The sequence below is a fragment of the Camelus ferus genome, chromosome 20 (assembly GCF_009834535.1).
Source record: "Camelus ferus isolate YT-003-E chromosome 20, BCGSAC_Cfer_1.0, whole genome shotgun sequence".
Classification (NCBI taxonomy): Eukaryota; Metazoa; Chordata; class Mammalia; order Artiodactyla; family Camelidae; genus Camelus; species Camelus ferus.
In genome coordinates, this window is record NC_045715.1 from 38,146,297 (window position 1) to 38,160,523 (window position 14,227).

The 14,227-nt window shown below is 39.2% G+C and overlaps 1 protein-coding gene and 1 pseudogene across 1 annotated transcript in view; one reads left to right on the top strand and one right to left on the bottom strand.

Moving 5' to 3' along the window:
• DST (dystonin) overlaps nt 1-14,227 on the bottom strand; it is a 436,433-nt gene that overhangs the window by 419,149 nt on the left and 3,057 nt on the right.
• LOC116658330 lies at nt 3,347-4,071 on the top strand (annotated as a pseudogene).

Here is a 14,227-nt window from a genome sequence, read left to right on the forward strand (position 1 = left end):
ATTTTTAAAAATTGTAAGTTTCTATGTTTGTACCACTCAAAAAAAAAAAAGCTGGACAGTTTCACTAAATCTTCCCTAATATATTTGGGATTCCTTCGGGATGCTCTACAGCAGCTTTCAAAACAAATTAGTTGGAAATGCTCCCAGGTGCCGGCTGCCTCCTCCCTGCCGCAACGTGGGTCAGGGCAGGAATGTACACACTGGACACCTGTTAATGATCTCCAGAGTTGGTCAGTTAGTTACGTGAAACTTGTTAACAGTCTGTTGCTTAATAACTTTTTTTTTTAAGTATAGTTGATTTACAATGTTGTATTAGTTTCTGGTGTACAGCATAATGATTTAGTCATATATATATATATATTCTTTTTCATATTCTTTTTCATTATAGGTTATCACAAATTATTGAATAGAGCTCCCAGGGCTGTAAAGGGGAGGGATAAATTGGAAGTTGGGGATTAGTAGACACAAACCACTATATACAGAATAAACAACAAGCTGTTTAATTACTTCTTGATGCAAGAGTTCTATTCTCTTTGTAAATGACATCAGTAAACATGATGAAATGTATTGTTTTCTCTAAAATCTACTGGTAGCTCTCAGTCTCAATCTATTTGGTTTTCAAGATAGAGGGAAAGCCAGAAAAATCTGGAGAATGATGAGACTGAACAAAACGAAGAGAAATTGTTTTCAAATGACAAAATATTGAAGTTAGATTCCTAAAAATTCTGTGTAATGATCAAAGAGATGAAATCTTCAGTATTGTGTGAGTTATATGTAACCATACACAACCCTACCAGAATCATCTCACTAGATGGCAAAATGTTATGAGATTTTCCCAAAAGGAAATAAAAGGAGAAAAGCAATGGGCTTCAGGTGGAGGGGGACAGACTGATTAAAAACACACTGCGGTTCTGGTTACAGTAAATTAGGACAAGCACATGCCTCCCACTGAGCGCAGCTACATACCTGCACAGAGCGCACTGAGCAGATTCCGAGGATTCTGAAAAGAGTCACGAGGGGCTTGAAGTTAAAAAGCTAGAACTCTAAGGACCACCAAACCAGTGATGAGTCTCCATGTTTGACCTCCAGTGTCCTCCAGACTGAAGCCCAGAGCTGGGCACGGAGGCTTAAGCAGAGGCAGCCCCAGGAGCACCTCCTTATTCTGTCTTGACGAGTGAGGAAAGGAAATCTTCAGACTCAGAATGCAGGAATCCCTGCTTTTTCTCCTCTGAGTTCTCTTAAGCCCCAGCCCTCAATCAGTCCCACGGGCAGTGACATCAGAAGTCCACTGGAAGTAAAACCCTTAGGAAGGAGATCTTCCTCTCTGGCCCTAAGAAAGTGGACAAACTCCCACTGCTTTATATTGTTGCTCCCTCTTCCTGCCACATGGCCCTGGATGCAAACATATCCCTGAAGTGTGCAACATAACAGAAGAAACCCCAGCTTTCTGGCTGGCTGAACACAAAAGGAACCTGAAAGTACTACCAACCTTACAGAAATTAAAAGGAGTAAAAGAGAATCCTGTTAAGCCAACAAATTAAACAATTTAGAGAAAATGAACAAATTTCTAAAAGGCACGAATTACCAAACTGACTCAAGGAAAAACAGAAAATCTTAATAGGCATATACAAAGTAAAGAATTTGAATACCTTTCTTTTAAATTTTTTAAAAGTTTTTTTGGGGTTGTGGGGAGATAATTAGGTTTATTTATTTATTTATTTATTTATTTTTAATGGAGGTACTGGGGATTGAACCCAGGACCTCATGCATGCTAAGTGTGCACTCTACCACTGAGCTATACCTTCCCTGCTGAATAGCTAAATTTTATTTTTATTTATTTATTTATTTTGAATACCTAAATTTTAAATTGATAATTTAAAACATTCCCAAACACCAGCTTCAAATAGCTTCACTGATGAATGGCATCAAATATTTAAAGAATTAATACCAATAATTCACAAACTCAGAAAATACAGAAAAACTCAAAGTGGACTGTAGTCTACATGTAAGAATCAGAACTGTAAAATCTCTAGAAAAAAAGCAACAGAAAATTTTCATGACTTTGGGTGATACAATGTTCTCAGATATGACACCAAAAGAACGATAATAAAGGAAAACAACTGATAAATGTGACTTATTAAAAGTTTAAAATTCTTGCACTTAAAAACATACCATTAAGTAAATGAAAAGACAAACCACACACTGTAAGAAAGCATTTGCAAATCATGTATCTCTTAAAGGACTTGTATTCAGAACATATAAAGAACACTTACAACTCAATGGGAAGACACAGAACCAATTCGAAAATGGGCAAAGACTAGCCCTGGTGTGATTCATCCTGTACCACTGTTCCCTGGAACAGTAATCAAGTACCTCTCCGCCTGCTTTCCCGCCTAAGTGTGTGCCACCATCCATGGAATGCTACCACCACTCAATGGACATGGACATGAGGCCCCCTGGGGCCCCAGAACTAGCTATTTTGTTGTGAACTAAAGGCCAACAAAGATTATCACTTTAAGGTGCATAAAGATGAAAATGAGCAACTATCTTTAAAAATGGTCAGTTTAACCTTCCTACACTGTTGATGGGAATGTAGTCTGATACAGCCATTATGGAAAACAGTATGGAGATTCCTCAAAAGACTAAAAATAGACACTGTATGATCCAGCAATCGCACGCCTGGGCATATATGCGGAGGAAACTTTAATTCGAAAAGATACATGCATCCCAATGTTCATAGCAGCACTATTTACAATAGCTAAGACATGGAAGCAACCTAAATGTCTATCGACAGAGGACTAGATAAAGAAGATGTGGTATATTTATACAATGGAATACTACTCAGCCATAAAAAAAGAATAAAATAATGCCATTTGCAGCAACATGGATGGACTTGGAGATCATCATTCGAACTGAAATCAGCCAGAAAGAAGAAGAAAAATACCATATGACATCACTCATATGTGGAATCTTAGGAAAAAAAGACTTTTTTTTAAATTTACAAAAAAGAAACAGACTCACAGACAGAAAACAAACTTACAGTTACTGGGGGAATGGGGTGGGAAGGGATAAATTGGGAGTTCAAGACTTGCAGATACTAACTAATACATATAAAACAGATAAACAACAAGTTCATACTGTATAGCACAGGGAACTATATTCAGTATCTAATAATAACCTATAATGAAGAAGAACATGAAAACAAATATATGTATGTATATGTATGACTAAACTATTATGCTGTAATAATACCAGAAATTGACACAACATTGTAAACGGACTATACTTCAATTAAGAAAAAAAAAAGGTCAGTTTAGGGGCTGCTGCAAACAACGAATTGCACACTGTTGAAGCAGAGGCAATGAATTATGAAGGCATCTAAAGTAATACTGGCAACTTTGATAATATCTTTACAGCTAATGGTTTCCCCTGGGTACTTTGAAAGAACACCACCTACAGCCTTAAAGGTGAATTGTGGTTCAAGGCCTGTGCATATTTGTGGGCAGCACGTAGTAGCTGTGGAGGAAGATACAGAGTAAAAAGATGAAGAGGAGGAGGAGGTGAAACTTCTAAGTGTATCTGGAAAGCAGTCTGCCCCTGGAAATGGTAACAAGTTTCCCAGAAAAAAGCAAAACTTGCCGCTGATGAAACAATGATGATGATTTTGATGATAAAAAAGCTAAACAGCTCCAGTAAAAAAATCTATACGAGATACTCAAGCCAAAAATGCACAAAAACCAAACTAGAATGAAAAAGACTCAAAATCATCAGCACCAAAATCAAAAGGTCAAGAATACTAAAAAAAATGGGGGGGGGGGTAAAAACCCTCCTAAAACACAGAAAGGACCTAGTTCTATAGAAGACATTAAAGCAAAAATGCAAGCAAGTATAGAAAAAGATGGTTATCTCCAAGAAGTGGGAACCAAACTCATCAGTTATGTGAAGAATGGCTCCAGATCACTGGCCAGGAGGCTATTCAAGATTTCCTGCAGTGGAGGAAATGTCTTTTAAGAAAATAATTTTAATAGTCTGTTAAAACCTTCCACCTTATTTCATTTCAATAACAGCTGATACCTGGCTGTACTTTTTTAAATTGAAGTACAGTCAATTTCCAGAGGAAACTCTAATTCAAAAAGATACATGCACCCCAATGTTCACAGCAGCACTATACACTGCACAATAATCTCTACTCTCAGATGATATGTGTTGTACACCTGGAAAATCCAAAGGGACTCCACTAAGAAGTACCACAAACTGTAAAATAATTAAGTAGGTGAGACGATTACAAGATTAAGATAATGCAACCAATAGTTTTCATGTACAGAAACTGTAAATAGAAGATATGATGGAAAAGAAACACCCACTTTTAATCACAAACAAAAAGAAAATACTAGAAATCATCTGAACCAAAAAAGAGGACGACAACCCATTATGAAGCCTCAATAATTCAAAGAGACCGTTTGGAGGGCCATAGGATAAAACTTACCAGAATGGAAGTATATAGACTTCTGCCAACAGGACTCTATTTCCCCCACTCCCTGTGACTTGCTTTGGCCAAAATAACATGTGAACAGAGGCAGAAGTACCAGCTGAGAGCCTAGACCACAAGAGGCCTCGTGCACTTCCACCCTTGCTGCTTTTGGAACCCGAATCTACCCACACATGAGCCAATCCGGGTTGGCTTCATGGAAGAGGACAGACCATGTCGAGACAAACTTCATTGGTCGAAGCTGACCAACGATGCACGACTGAGGGCCGGCTGTGATAAGCCAAGACTGACTCAGGTCAGTACAACTGCCCAGCTGAGCACAGCCTGAACTGCCCACCCCCAGAGCTGTGAGTAAACAGTTCCTGCCTGAACTGCTGTTCGTTGTCACAAAGCAGGAGCTAGCTGATACCCCAAAGGGGCAGACATGACTACTGGATGAATATAATGAACCAAGTGGCAGGGGTTCTGTGAAGCTGTCCAGTAAGGACAGACCTCCCTTTACGCACAAGAATAGAAAAACAGTCAATGAGATTGACTCAGATCTGCTAATTGTTAAAAGTCCCTGCAGCAGAGGAATTAACTGCATGACCAAAGTGAGGATAATAGTGGAAGCTTCTCTGTAGAGTTGATTAAGGGATTTACCGAGCAGAAAGGCACGTGAAATGAAGTCAGAAAGTGCTGCCAGGCTGACACCTAGGAAAGGTTTAGGACAAGAGGTCAAGGTCAAGGGAAGCAAGAAACTCATTAAGAGCTCATGATGAGATGCAGAGACAGGCAGGTGTGTGGTCCAAGAGAGGTCTGTCAGAACTCAAGATCCGGGAGTTAGAGCAGTTAAAAGACATGATGAAATATGCACAGGTCAGATGAGTGGATAATTATAGAGCTGTACGTAGATATTTGTCCATTTCATCTAAGTTGTCACATTTCTTGGCATAAAGTTATACAGAATATTCCCTTTCCTTTTAATGTCTGTGCGTTCTACAGTTATAACCTCTCTTCCAAGTGTCATGCCAGTGGTGTGTGCTTTTCTTGATCGATCTAGCTTGATGTTCATAAACTTCGTTGGTCTTTTCCAAAAACAAACTTTGGCTTGGTTAATCTTCCCCATTGTATGTCTTTTCTTTATTTCATCAGTGTCTACTCTTATTTTTATTATTTCCTTCCTTCTACTAATTTTGCATTTACTTTTCCTTTCTTATCCTCTAGCTTCATGGAGTTGAAAATTTGTTAGATTTTAGGCCTTTCTTCTTTTCAATATAAGCATGTAAAGCAATACATTCTCCTCTGAGCATTGCTTTGGCTGCATCTCGTAATTCTGAGATGTTTTCACTTCCATTCAGTTCAAAATATTTTCTACTTTCTCTTATGGCTTCTTTTTTGATGAATTTTTTGGAGTATGTTATTTAATTTCCAAAAATTTGAGGTTTTCCTAATGCTATTATTGTTACTGATTCCTAGTTTGACTGTGTTATGATCAGAGAACATACTCTATATGATTTCAGTTCTTTAAAATGTATTGTGAACTGATTTACAGCCTAGAATGTAGTCTGTCACTGTGAATGTCATGTGTGTATGCTGTTCTAGAAATATCAAATAGGTCAAGATAGTTGATAGGGTTATTAAGATCACTTAACATCTTTACTGATTTTCTGTATGGATGTTCTATCTATTGCTGAGAGAAAGACATTAAAATCATCAACTATGATTACAAAATTGTCCATATTTCACTTTAATTATGACAATGTTTACTCCATGCATTTTAAGGCTCTGTATTAGGTATATACACATTTATGATGACATCTTCCTGAACAGTTAGTCTTTTTACTATTATGGAAAACCCCTCTTTATCTCTGGTAACACTATCTGCCTTGACATCTATTTTACTTGAAATTAATATAGACACTTCAGTCTTCTGCTTATTGTTTACCATCCTTTATGTTTTTCCATCCCTTCTCTATCAATCTATGTCTTTAAGTGCATCTCTTGTAAATAGCATACTATTTACACACTCTGATAATCTCTGTCTCTTAATTGGAGGGTTTAGCCCATTAATGTTTAGTATAATCATCGATATGATTGGATTTAGGTCCACCATCTTACTATCATTTTCAGTCTATCCCCTCTGTTTTTTCCTCTTTTGTTCCTTTGTCCCTTTCTTTGGATCATTGGTGTATTTTTTAGAATTCAATATGGGTTCATCTATTGGCTTTGCATTGTTTTTGTTGATTTCTCTGAGGATTAAAATATGCATCCTTAACTTTTCATTCTACTTAGAGTTAATATACCACTTCATATAAAATGTGGAAACCTTGCAATCATATGGGAAGTCCATTTACTCCCCTGTACTTTTCTACACTATAGTTGCCAAACCTTGGTCATACATTACAAAACCCACAACACATTATAATTTTTGCTTTAAGCAATTATATATGTTTTAAAGAAATTAAGAGGAATAAAATTGTATTTTATATTTACTTTGGTATTTAGCATTCTGATGCTCTTGATTCAAATTTATCACCACATTTCTTATAACTAGTCAAAGAAAGACAACCAAAGCACACACATTTAGCCTGCACCTGGCATGAATGCATAAAAATACACACTGAAATTGTCCCGGTCTTTTCTCTTAAGATCATGACAATTAATGCAATACCACTTGGCACCAATTTGATTGTGAACAAAACATAAAATCAGGCACATAATACTGGTGACAAAGTCAATTTGTCACAAGATAATTCAGAATATACTTATGTTAATTTTTCAGATTACATATTGAAATTAAAAACATTAAATATTAAAACTTTTGTTCAAAGTTCTCACATCAAAGTATAAAAATCTTTCCAATAATAAATTCAAATGTCGTGAAATATTTTCAGCTCATTTTAAAAAGTGCCTGAATCTGCGTATTTTTGAAGTAAACACAGGATGCTAACTAAGGCACAACTGTGAGTATGTCTGAAATAAAAAATGAAAAGCATCTGTCTCTTTCCCTTTAAAAGTAAAAGAGGGATACTGGAATATTTGAAAGTCAGAATCCATGAGAACTGAGAGTTAAACTGACTTTAGAAAACGTCAAGTATATTCACTTATTCCACAAACATGCAATGAGCATTATTCTGTACCAGACACTGAGCCAAAAACAAGGATTCAGATACTCATAGTCTTGAAGGAGGGACAAACAGAAAACCCAATTATTATGAGGAGGAGAGAGGTAAGAAAGTTTCCTGGAGACAACCTACGAACTGGGTTTGGAAGGAAGAGCAGGAGTCCGCCTTTTATGCCTGAATATTTTTTGCTTTAGTTAGGGTTGGGTGGGCAAAGAGAGAAAAGGAAGACGGAGAAGGGCTTTCTCGGTTGGAAATATCATGGACAACAACAATAATCCTAAAAGGTCTGTTTGGAGAATTACAAGAAGTGAAGACAAATGGTTAGACTAGAACCATCACCAAGGTGTCAGTACCAGGATCTCCCTGATGTCGTATTAAGAAGGTGGAACTTCATTACCGGGAAGGAAGAGGAAGTCCACTGGGCGATTTTAAGTGGATCTAAGGGAAAGCATTTAAGAATTTGAGGGGGTAAATATGGCTTCCCCAACCCTCTCTCCCTGCCCACCTCTATCACAGAAGCCCAGGAAAATAAAAGCTCATAGCCCAGGCTTCCCCTGCAGGGAGGGACGGCCTTGTAACAGTTCCGACCAGGGATGTGTAAGAAGAAATCTAACTGGAAAGGCTTCGGCCAAGATTTTGATTTCCTGATGAACACCCTTCCTTGGCTGGCTCTGCCCTTTCCCCCTCCTTCCTTCCTTGACTTTGGGCATGGCGTCTGGAACAGTGCCAGCCATCCTGCAACCACGGGGGAAGGCCGGGATTATCCCAATTACCCCAGCACTGACACACAAAAGCCTGCAGCATCTCTAGACTTCCTGCCGCCAGGGAACATTAATCCTGGTTATTAATAACCCATTTGGGGGAAAGGTATAGCTCAGTGGTAGAGTGCGTGCTCAGCATGCAGGAGGTCCTGAGTTTAATCCGTAACACCTCCACTTAAACAAACAAACAATCCAAATTGCCTCCCTCATCCCCCCCTTAAAAAAAAAAGCTAAAAAAAAATGATAACAACCCATCTTTTGTTGGGATCACTTAAATCTGAATGCCTCTCTGACTAATGGAAGTTTTAAGAATTAATTTTTATTTTAGAATGATCCTTATTAAACCAGCATGTATGGATTGGGGGTGGGGAGGCCGAGAGGTGTGCAGGTTGGAGGTGGGAGGCAGACGCGGAGAGGCTGGAACAAGTACGGGGTTTCTTTGGGGGATAAGGGAAATGTATTAAATTCTGTGATGAGATGTAGAGAAGGAACTAGTGGTTGCCAGCGGAGAGAGGGAAGGGGAAGGGGCAATATTGGGGGAAGGGATTAAGAAGTACAAACTCTCAGGTATAAAATAAGCTACAAGAATGTATTGTACATATGGGAATATAGCCAATATTTTATAATAACTGTAAGTGGAGCATAACCTTTAAAAACTGTGAATTACTATATTGCATACCTGTAACATGTAATACTGTACATCAACTATACTTCAATTAAAAAATATGATATTGTAAAATAAATACATAAATTTTTAAAAAATGGTAAAGATGGTAAAAAAAATGGGATCACAGAATTTGACATTTTAACAGATATCTACGATGATAAAAATGGAAGATTCAGTTTAAGTTCCAGATTAACTATGAATTAAGCAATTTTTGTTTTACTTGGTTAAAATCCTTCATTTCTTGGTATATCTTCATACATAGTGACAATCTGAAAATGATCTCCTTTTTTCCAATAAATACTTTAATAAAAATAAATAAATTCTGGGATGGCTGCACGACCTTGCAAACACACTAAAAATCACTGATTTGTGCACTGTAAATGGGGGAATGTATAGTGTGGGAATTCCACCTCAGTAAAGCCTTTTTAATAATTAGGCACAAGGGAATACGCTGGGACCATCAATATCTAAGTAGGAAGAGGGTCCAATGCAGGAAAAATGGGATCTGTGGCCAGAAAACAAGGCGGGGGGTTGCTTCAAGAGGGGATTGGTGGCCAAGAAAGTCCAACACAAGCATAGGTTCATGAAGTTAAAGATGGAAAGGTCTGATGTAGCAATTTGGGACTCACTGCTAAGCCAAGGGTGAGTGGCAGCAGCAGCAGAAGCCAGATGATACTAAATTGAGGAATAAATGAGAAGCGAGGAATAGGAGGTAACAGATAAAGAACCTCTCTGGAAACTTTTCTTGCCAAGAGAAGAGTATGGGGAGATGTGTGTTGTTTTCAGAAGGACATGTGATGTTTACGTGTAAGGAAGAGGAGTCATGAGAGAAGGAACAACAGACGGCTAACGGAACAGCCCCCAAGAAACAGGAATGACAAGGAATTCATGGCATAAGCATAAAATATGAGTAGGGAGGACACAGCAGTTTTTCACTGGGCTGGGAGGGAAGTTGAGGACGCCATTTAGCTTGCAGAGGCAAGAAGTTTAAGGTGCTACTACTTGATGGCACTGATGTCCTCTGTGAGTTGGAGACAGAAGTCACCGGCTGTGGGCGGGGTGGGAGGCCTGAGCATTTGAGGAGTACACAAACATTTAGAATAATTATTGTTGGCGAGGGATGCTCGAGGAAGAAGTTCAAGAGCAGGGACACATTTCAAACACTTTTAAAAAACCGTAATATATTTCGTAGCTGATAAAAAATGACCTTGTACATAATGAATTGCCTGCAAATGTATTATGCTCTGCATTGGGATTTATCATGACCACAAGGAACACACGAGCAGGTTGTCACAAATCCCTGGACATATGGTGCCTGCAGTCAAATATAACCCAGTGATGCTTGAGCACTGGACCTGAAACACACAGCACCCTGAAAGCATGCAACTTCCAGTTGACCAGTAAGCCCATAGCCAGTCACTGTCCCAGCCTCTGCAGCCAAGGCCACAAATTTTCACTCTTCCTGACAGAGAAAAAAGAGTGATCAGGCTGTTTGGCCGCAGTTGTTAGAAAAGAAATCAAAAGGCAGTTCTTTGCTTCTCTTGAGAAGGCTCACAGCAGGTGCCCTCCTAAGGCATTCAAACAAAATAATATGTCAAAGCCTCTGTCACCTGTCAAGTGGTACACGAAAGTTATTTCTATTACAGCTGGCACCTCCTTATATTTCCAGTTCGATATTCCTTCATGTGATCTCAAGAACCCTTTCTTCTAATCATATGGGTGTGTTCTGAGCGCTGAAAACAGGCGTGTATGTTCCTAAATTGATATCTATTCTCATGAGGTTCTGTTGGCCTGGAGGTTTGCTCTCAGCCCCTTTGTGTCTAGCCAGGTACTACTCAACCTGCATGCTACAGCATAAATATCACCTCCTCTTGGAAGGCTTCCCTGATCACACCAGCTAGGAGCAATCGCATCATCAGAATTATTCCAACCCTTTTGTACACGTGTTACTTGGCATTTATGCTAATTACATCTTTACCTTTACCTGCCTTAAGTTCCTAGAAGGCAGAAACCAAGTTTTCCAAGATGCCTTTTGAGCATGAAACCTGGCCTGCTACTCGAAGGGGCTTCAGAGATCATCTTCACGTTACCAGTGAGAACAGCCAGTCTGAGTCTCAGAGGCTGGGCCAAGGTCGCGCACTGAGGTAGTGGCGGAGCTGGAACCCCAAGCCAGGATTTTGAACTCTTATTCCTGTATTCATTTCATTAAGCCAGTACTTGCTATTAGCCTGGTTCTATTTTGTAATAGAAATCTTATAAAGAGTCCTTCTTAAGTCCTAAGGTTAGACAAAGATTCAGACTTCTCTGAAAAAGCTTTTGTTTCAACTTTCATCTAGATTGGACTGAAAAGGCTTAGATGCGTGGAAAAAAAAGAAAGTGAGTTTTTCCCTTTCTTCCTTTTCTTTTCTTTTGCTTTCAGCATTCTGTTTTGTCGCCATGTAGCTGGAGTCAGGGTAAATGATATGGCGGTGGTGACTCTGGTGAACAGGGTGAATTTGTCTTTTTCACAAACGTACTGGCTGTACTTGCACAGCACGGCCTCGGAGGCACCCATCACATCTGTGATTCATAGTTGGAAACCGCATAGCAGTTCAGTTACCGGAACAGAAGAAACCAGCAACTATAAAATTTCAGCCCTGACACTGGGAGTGACCTAGAAGCAATTGCCAAGGGCAGGGGCTAGTCCTCAGACCTTCTGTTACACCTACTCTCTGATATCACACCTCGCAAAGAATGAAAAACATAAATGTTTATTTTTAAAATAACTGAGGGAAGGGGGAGGGTACGGCTAAACGGTAGAGTGTGTGCTTGGCACGCACAAGGTCCTGGGTTCAATCCCCACTACCTCCATTAAAAAATAATAATAAAAATAAGTAAATAAACCTAATTACCCCCCCCAAAAAAAGAACACAAAAAAAAATTTTTTTAAATAAAAAAGCTAAAATAACTGAGGGGAACAAAATGAACACTATATCATGTGTAGAGTTCCACTTAAGACTGATTTAGTTAGTATAAACTAATTTAGACTTACAATGTAACTAACTCTAGACAAAGAATTTATTTACAAAGATAACCTAATTGTAAAAGACGGCAAAATAATAAACAATTATTTTCTCTAATCCACTAAATTGGATAATCCTTAATGAAAGATGCAATTTCTGTGAGAAGCTGTAAACTGTGGTTACTTTGCTGAGCATCCCTGGTTTGGTGCAGGGACTCTGGGAGTGTAGTGAGGCTGGGGCGGGGCAGGGCAGCATGGGGGTCTGTGTGGACCACCCTTTCACCCAGGATAACGTGGGTAACACTAGAAAAACCTAAAGGACTTGCCTATTGTTTTGTAAGGAATGTCTGCTAAAAATTCATTCAACTTCGCTTCTCTCCTTCATGGAGAATTTTGGGCATATGAGTCTCTGGGCTGTGAGTGACACAGTTAACCACCACCAGGCAAACAAACGTAGGCAGGGAGCTCCTGTCTCACCAAGTCCTTATCTGGCTATGTGACTCTCTGGGAACTGCTTAACTTAACTCCTTTGATCCCTTTACCTGAAACAGGAAGTGAAGATATTCACTCAATCCTCATGGACACAAAACACACTCCTCCCTCCCCTCCTGTCCAACAAGGCTTCCCTTATCCCACTGGGCTGGTGAACAGGGATCAAGTACCACTGGTCCCTCCGGGCGTCCTCCAAGGGCAGTCTGCGTAATTGTCTTCAGCCTCCCGTGGCACTCCCGAGGCTCTGTCTTGTAATCTAATGGTACCTCAATTACCCATATCGCTTTCTGAAATTTCCTTAAAACCAGGACTGCCACTGCCTGATTTCACCCCAGAAATCTAGGGTAACAGTTAAGCCTTGTGTAAAGTCACAGCACCAACATTATAAAAGGAAAAGTACATTTCTTAGAGACCCACAGACGTGGTTTCTAGACTGTGTCCCACATCAATGTGAAATCACTTCTCTTCATCAGCTGTGTACAAGGGGTGTGTGTGTGTGCGTGTGTGTGTGTGTGTGGCACAAGTACTTTATATTCATACACAAAGCACCTACTTCTCCCTATCTGACAGGACATTTTCTCTGTCTGTGGATTGGGGTTACACTGTTGAGCCTTTGCTGGGTGGATTAATTAATAATTTCACATTCTCATGTACTATTACTAAAATGTAGAGAACTATTAAGTCCATCAAGATGAGTTTGCCAGTATGTGAAAATTAAAAGGGCTGTTGGTGGTTACGCCGCCCAAACATCACATAAATATTGCTATCATTTATTTCTAGCTCCAGGAGGAAGAAACTGAGTTGAAGAAAGGTGTTTATGAAACACTTAGTGAGGAGTAAAAAGCTAGAACCCCTCAGATGAGAGACGTGGCTTTTTTTTCCCTGCTGCAGAACTTCCCCAAAGCACACGGGGTCCTGATGCCACGGATCCGCTCCCCCCCCCCCCCCCCGCCAGGGAAGTATCTCTTTCACTACCTGGGAAGAAACATTCTGAAATTTCCTGTCCAACTGGACTCCCCCCAGACGTCTGGATAGCAGAAGCAATACATTCCACCAAAAAAAAAAAAAAAAAAAAAAAAAAAGAACCCAGCCAAGTGCTAACTGAACTTCTTCATGTGTTCCAGGGCTTTCCCCAAGCTCCTTCACATTTCAAAATGAGTCAGCAGATCGCAAACCCATTCTCCTCACTTGACCACTAGAAAACTGCTGAAAGTGAATCATCTACTTACTGAGACTGGGATGGAGAATAGAATATTGAATGCGACTAGAAGTTGGGAGGAAAATCAAAACATTTTCTTTCATCCTTATTTTGCAGCAGCTACTGATAAAAAGCAACAAAAAGACTATCCATTATGCTGCACAAGTACTCATTTTTAATATGCTACAATCCAAAACATTCAGAGGTATTTCTCAAGGAGAAAATCCTGCAGGAAAGGGTATTTTGATAGAAACGAAGAAAAAAAAAATCCCTGTTTTCCCTAGGGGGAAATGTTTTATTTGCAGTGAACACAAAACAGTGATGATATAGGACATTCTCAGGATTTTCTCTTATGAAATAACATTCTTTGAGTAGCTTAACAAAGGAACTTGGGATAAAGGGGAACACGGGTGGCCTATCAACAAATTAAGCTAATGCTGCATTCAATTTTCTGAGAAAAAAGAATTCTAACCAAATCTATTTTGTTATAATTAATGATTTACATTTTTTAA